This window comes from Tenrec ecaudatus, chromosome 1 (assembly GCF_050624435.1).
Source record: "Tenrec ecaudatus isolate mTenEca1 chromosome 1, mTenEca1.hap1, whole genome shotgun sequence".
Lineage (NCBI taxonomy): Eukaryota > Metazoa > Chordata > Mammalia > Afrosoricida > Tenrecidae > Tenrec > Tenrec ecaudatus.
The window spans coordinates 242,909,820-242,916,836 of record NC_134530.1 but is presented as its reverse complement, the minus strand read 5'-3'; the positions used below and the strand labels follow the sequence as shown (position 1 = coordinate 242,916,836).

Genomic DNA, 7,017 nt, shown 5'->3' with positions numbered 1-7,017 from the left:
ATGTGTCAGTGAGGGATGTCTTGTCTCATGGTGAGGCCGGCCCTATGGTCTTCTCTGTGCATTGGGTGCTCTGAGCAAGAATGTCATCCTCGGGGCTTGGTGGGCCAGATGTGTCCCACTCTCTCTCCTTCCCTTCTTCTTTTGCTCCTGTGTGCTCTGATCAGACACGCCCCTCTCCCTGAGCTATAGCTCAGTGCTGTTCTCTGTAGTGTATCATTTTGGGAGGGGAGAGGAGGGCGTCCACGTAGTTGGGATTAGGTCTGTTGGTTCACTGCTTCTTGCTGGTATGTTACATTCACATCTTGGCACACCAGGTTGAAGTCTGGTCCCTCTCTCCCTCGCCTGTGGAGATATAAACAATACCCTCCCCTTACATGGATTGGATCCTGTTTCGCTGCTATCTATGTCTTTTTTCCCCTTCCTTTATAGTTGGCTGCCATATGTGTCCCTGGCTTGGGTCTGGCCCTGCCATAGTACCTGGACCTCGCCCCAGGAATGTATGTGGCTTTTCTCCTATTCCCCTTTTGCGTTTTTAAGCTTATCTCATAGGACTCGTGTTGTACTTGACCTTTTTGTGCTTGGCTTACTTTGCTTAGCATAATTTCCTCCAGTTCTTCCCATGTGGCAATGTGCTTCTTGTGTTCATCATTGCGTTTTAGGGATACGTAGTACTCTATTGTATGTATGTACCACAGTTTTTAAATCCATTCATCCATTGATGAAAACTTGGGTTGTTTCCAACTCCTTGCAATTGTGAACTGTGCCACAGTGAACACTGGCGCACAGATGTCTGGCCGTGGTTTGTTTCTTGCCTCTTCTGGATATATGCTCAGTAGGGGGGTTGCTGGGTTATATAGTAGCTCAATCTCTGCTTTAGATATCGCCAAACTAATTTCCACAGTGGTTGTACATATCTACAGGTTCACCAGCAGTGGACAAGGGTTCATATCTCACCACAACCCATCCAACACTTGTTATTTCCTGATTGAATTGGGCTATCTTTGAGGGTGTTAGGTGGTATCTCATAGTTGTTTTAATTTGCATTTCTCTTATGGCTAATGACCGGGAACATTTTCTCATATGTTTATTGGCCATTTGGATTTCTGCCCCTGTGAAACTTCTGTTCAAGTTCTTTGCCCAACTCCTCAGTGGGCAAATAGTTTTTTGCTTTTTGTGAGCTAGCAGAGTACTATAGATTTTAGTAATAAGGCCTTTGTCTGATATGTCATTGCTAAAGATGTTTTCCCAGTCCGTGGACTCTCTTATTACTCTCTTGGTAAATTCTTTCTATGTATACAGGTGTTTTATCTTCAGTATATCCCACTTGTAAATTTGTGTCTCCTCTGTGTTTGTGTCCTTCCCTATTTCTGATAGCCTATGTATTCCCTGTGCCAAAGTTCTCAGGTTTGTCCCAATTCCCTCACTGATGGCCCTAATAGTTTGGGGTTTTACCTCAAGGTCTGTGATCCACCTTAAGTTTATACTTGTGCATGGTGTGAAGTAAGGGTCTTGAGCTGAGAAACTTGCTAGATTGTCTTGGTTATTTTTATCTTTTTATTTTCCATGTATTTTAATGATAAGCCGACACTTTTTAAAAAATGCTAAGATCTTAGTTGACACAGCACTGGATCTATAGATCAATTTGGAGAGAACTGACTTCTATTATATTGAATCTTACAACTCATGGGCATGTAATATAGGGTAAGTAAAAAAGGTCTTACTGTGAAGGTATAGAAACTTTCATTAAGCAAAAATATCAAAAGGTGAAGCTATTGTTTTGTGACAGGTCCTCCATCATAGTCTATACACTTCTGAAGGCAGTGTTTCCATCTAAGTTTTCCCTGAAGACTTCTGCTTTCCTCTATTTATGTTCCATCAAAATAACAGTTTTGAAATTCCCATGTGACTCAAATAATGCTCCTTTGAATTGCTCTTTGCATTTGGATAACACAAAAGACGTGTGAAGGGGCAAGATCAGACCTGTCGGTGGATGGCGGAAGGCTTCCCAGTGAAATCCTCCAAGGAAAGTCGGTGCTGCCCTCCATACATGAATAAGTGGACTGCCATGTGGGAAAACAATCTTGGAGGAGCTCTCCTGGCTTTCCCTCACAGATGCAGTTTTCAATCTTCTTAAAACATTTTCCTAATGAGTCCCTGTGATTGCCCTGTGTACTCTAAGAAGAAAAATCTTTCAAGATGATCCCTTTGAGATCCAACAAAATAGTTGCTGTAACCTTCTGGGCTAAATAATTGTCTTGAATTTAACTGACCCACCAGATCTTTTCAGAAGTCAGTGTTTAATTAGGCTTTTTCCCCCCTTAAGTCACTAACCCAGATGTATTGCTGAGAGAACGTGCCTGTGATTATCCACTGACTGGAGAGGCATGTTCAAGTCCATTTCACTTGGACAAACTCATGGATGTGTGCACTGGAAGCCTAGTAGCCGTACTTTTTACATATATTCATATTTTAAAGTATATTTATATCTTCAAAAATTATTCTTTTAAGAGATTTTTAAATTTATTGAAAATATTTGTATATTTTCAGATTTATTTGCATTCTTGAATTTTTAAATGAATAGTTTTCTATTTTAAATTTGATGTTCATAATTATTTGTTATTGGTATAAATGAACACAATTGATTTTATGCATTATTGATCTTTTGTAGTAATAGTATTATATTTATTCATTAATTTTAGTGGATCATTGTAGATTTATTAAGATTTTAATATATCGTTATATTTTTTATTTTCAACCCTTATAACATTGCTTATCTTGGCTTATTAAATTGGCTAGAGAGTAAGTACAATAAAATAGAAACAGTGATAAGGACATATTTGTCTCACTCTTAATCTAAGGGCAAGTTATCAGTATTTCATCATTGTTGTTATTGTTAGGTGCTGCTGAGCTGGTTTTAGCACCTACCAGTCCTCTATGTACAATCGAAAGACACATCGCCAGGTTCTGCACCATCCCCATACTAGTTCTTATATTTGAGTCCATTATTACAGCCACTGTATCTGATCCATCTTCCTCTTTTTTGCTGACCCTCTATTTTCCCAATCATGATGTCCTTTACCAGGGACTGGTCTCTCCGGATAACATGTCCAAATATGAGAGACAAAGTCTTGCCATCCTTGCCTCTAATGAGCATTCTGACTGTACTTCTTCCAAGACTGATTTTTTGGGGGCGAGGTGGCTATGTTACTTTCAGTATCATTTTCCAGCATCATAATTCAAATGCATCGAATCTTCTTTGGTTCTCCTTAACAATGTTCCACTTTCACACGCATAGGAAGTGCTTAGTCCTCAAAGTAACAGCCTTGCTTTTCAACACTTTAAAGAGGTCCTGTCCAGCAGACTTACTAAATGCAATGCATCGACTGCAGTTTCCATCAATGTTGATTATAGATCCAAGCAAGATGAAATCTTTGACAACATCAACTTTTTCTTCATTTATCATCGTTATCGGTTGGTCCAGTTGTGAGAATTTGGATTTCTTTCCATTAAATTGTAATACATACTGAAAGCTCCAATCCTTTATTCATCAACAAGTGCTTCAAGTGCTCCTTACTTTCAGCAAGTACAGGTAAGTTTGTATTATGTGCATACCAAATGTTGTTAAAAGCCTCCAATTCAGATGCCATATTCTTCATCATATAATCCAGTTTCCCTGATGATTTGTTCAGTATACAAATTAAATAAATATGGTGAGAGAATATCACCATGACACACACCTTTCCTGATTTTAAACCATGAAGTATGTCCTTGTTCTTAACGATGTTTTTTCATGGGTTATTTGTTTGTTTCAGGTGTACTGATGCCTGTTCTGTTGTTCTGTTCACACAACTGCATCTTGATCCATGTGCAGCTTCCACACGAGCACTATGTAGTGTTCTGGTTTTCCTATTTTTCTCAAGACTCCCCATAGTTTGTCATTTTCTACACAGTGGATTGCTTTAGTCAATAAAACACAAGTAAAATCTTTCTGTTATTTTCTGCTTTCAGCCAAGATTCATTTGACATCAGCAATGCCCTTTGTCCCATATCCTGAATTTCTGGCAGCTCCCTGTCAATGTACTGCTGCAACGATGGTTGAATGATTTTCAGCAAAATTTTATTTGAGTGTGATATCAGTGATATCAATTATTTACAAATTTAGGTGGATCACCTTTCTTTAGCATGGGCACAAATATGGATCTCTTTCAGCCAGTTGGCCAGGTAGCTGTCTTCCAAGTTTCATTGCAGAGGAATGAGTTCTTCCAGTGCTTCATCAGCTTGTTGAAGCGTTTCAATTGCTATTCTGTCAATTGCTGAAACTTTGATTTTGGTTAATGCCTTCAGTACAGCTTGAGCTTCTTCCTTAGTACCTTTGGTTCTTGATCATGTGCTACCCCTTGAAATGGTCGAATACTGAATGTCATAATAATTATTTTATTTTTTTTTTCAGCAAACACATCTTAGATTTATTTCAAGTTGTAATCATTGCAGGGCAGAGGGAATAGGGGTTGGGGGCAAGAGTTCTTAATTCAGAATGAAACTTTTAACACAGGGCAGAGATCTTTTTTGCATGTTATCATAATCTATTTCAAACCTCAGACTTTAAACAAAAGTTAGACCTGCCTGGAATCTAGTGAGTATCTATGACAAGTTGAGAAAGTTCTATTAGAGGAAAGGCTGATAATTTCTCAGGTCAAAAGAAAGCAGCTAAAAATGGCAACTCAGGTTGTCACCTGGTGAGTGATCATGTCTCACATCACCACTTACAGGAACTGAAAAACGTGACTGAATTTGGGGCATGGCTTTTTTTGTGGGAGGTGGGGAGAGGTGAGGGAGACGATGTCATAGGCCAGGTGGTAAGAGAACACTGGATACTCCCTCCAAAGCTCACAAGGCCTCGTGTCCACTAACAGCAGGGATTCCGTGCTTCCCCAATTCTGCCTTTAGGAGCATCCGTTACCGAATACTTTGTAAATCCATTTTTGTCCGGTGACTGAACAAAGTGGCAATGTAAGTGTTTACAGGTTACTCCCTTTGTGGCCTTGAGAGGGCTCTTCCAGCTTTGCCAGCGAGATATTACCTGGAGGGGCCACGAAGTACTCCTCCACGATTCGGTGAGAGTTCTGAAGTAGTTTTTCAACACAGTTGCCTTCTTTTACGTCATCAGATCTCAGGTACAGGCACCTGTCCTCCAGTACCGACTCCATGGGCTCCACGCCGTCCGTGTCCACTTCGTGGAGCCGGTCGGCAAAGGCGATGGCTTTCTCGAGCCGCGCCACGGCCTCGCGGCTGCCAAAATCCACCAGCGCCAGGCGCTCCAGATGTTCGATCACCTCGGCCGTGATCCGATGGCTTCCCTGAGGACCTATCTTGGAGGTGAACAGCCGGCAGCCGCCCAGTGCGGGCAGACATCCCAGGCGCCGGACCCACGCCCTCATTTTCCTCCTATATAATAATTATTTTTAATAAATTCTTTTGAGAATTACTTTTATCCAAGTAGGGACTTCTTTATACTTCTTGGTTCAGAGTATTTTGTAAAGTCATGAGTGGATATTGGATATTATCAATCATTCATTTTTCTGCTTCTATTGATAAGATCCCTGATACTTTCCCTTTATTTTTATTAACATAGTGAATTATATTTTTGCCTTTTGGCTATTAAACCACCTCTGCCTACTTTATAATGAGATTGTGGTGATCATTTTTTAAAGTTCTTTTTTTATTAAAAGATAATTTTATTGGGGGCTCTTACAACTCTTATTATAATCCTTACACCAATTGTATCAGGCATATTTGTACACATGTTGCCATCCTTCTTTCCTAGAAAGTTTCTTTCTATTGAGTCTGTAGTATCAGCTCCTCTCTTTCCACCTCCCTCCCCCTTCACTCTTGTGACCGCTTGAAAGACTATAAATTATTATTATTCTTATAGCTCACACTGACCAATGTCTCACTTCCCCCATGGTTTCTGTTTTTCTTCCCCCTGGATGGGGTGTGTGGTTATGTGATGATCATTACAATCAGCTCTCCCTTCCTTCCCTCCACCCTCTTCCCATTACCCTTCTGGTATCACTATTCCTATTTCTGATCCTGGATTCTGTGTGCTGTGAACTATTATCTCTTATCTATCCTACCAATCTAGTCCGAAATGAGAAACAGCACTGGGGTCATGATAGTGGGGGGTGAGGAAGCCTCAAGGAACCAGAGGAATAATTTGTGTAGCATCAGTGCTTTACTGTGACCTGGTTGACTCATCCCTTCCCTGTGACCCCTCTGTGGGGAGATGTTCCACTATCTACAGATGGGCTTTGTGTCTCTGCTCTGACTCCTCCTTGTTCTCAATGATATGCTTTTTCATGGTTTGCTTGTTTGTTGTGTTCTGATGCCTATTACCTCATCCCATTGACACCTCATGATTGCACAGGCTTCTGTGTTTCTTCCATGTGGGCTTTGTAGCTTTTGAGTTAGATGGCCACTTGTTTCGCTTCAAGCCTTTAAGACCCCAGATGTTATATCTTTTAATAGCCGGCCACCATCTGTTTTCTTCACCACATTTGCTTATGCACCCATTTTGTCTTTAGCAATTGTGCTGGAAGGGTGAACTTCACAGAATGACAGTTTGTTAGAACAAAGCTTTTTTGTATTGAGACAGGGTATGAGCAGACGCTCAAAGTCCATCCACTACCTCAGTGTATAGTCATATAAATATATGTGCGTAAGCCAATACCTCTATTTTATGGATTAATATATTTAGATATGGACACGTGTATCCTTATACCTCTATCCATAGATTTGCTTCCTAGGTCTTTCCTCTGTTTCCTTTTACCTTCCTTCTGCCCCACCATCATGCTTGCCCTACTTCTGCCTCATAGTACTTCCTCTCAGCTAGGTTGCTGTTGTGCCAGCACCCCCAGGATCTCTATTTAAAGTTCTTTTAGATGATACATCTAAAACATCTATGTATTGAAGTCTGTGTGGACTACTTTACAAACTATTCTGAGAAGAATGGAGGAGTTG

At 40.5% G+C, this 7,017-nt stretch overlaps 1 pseudogene; it reads right to left on the bottom strand.

Moving 5' to 3' along the window:
• Window positions 1-4,429: 4,429 nt before the first annotated feature.
• On the bottom strand, window positions 4,430-5,441 carry LOC142437398 (glutamyl-tRNA(Gln) amidotransferase subunit C, mitochondrial pseudogene; annotated as a pseudogene).
• Window positions 5,442-7,017: the final 1,576 nt, after the last annotated feature.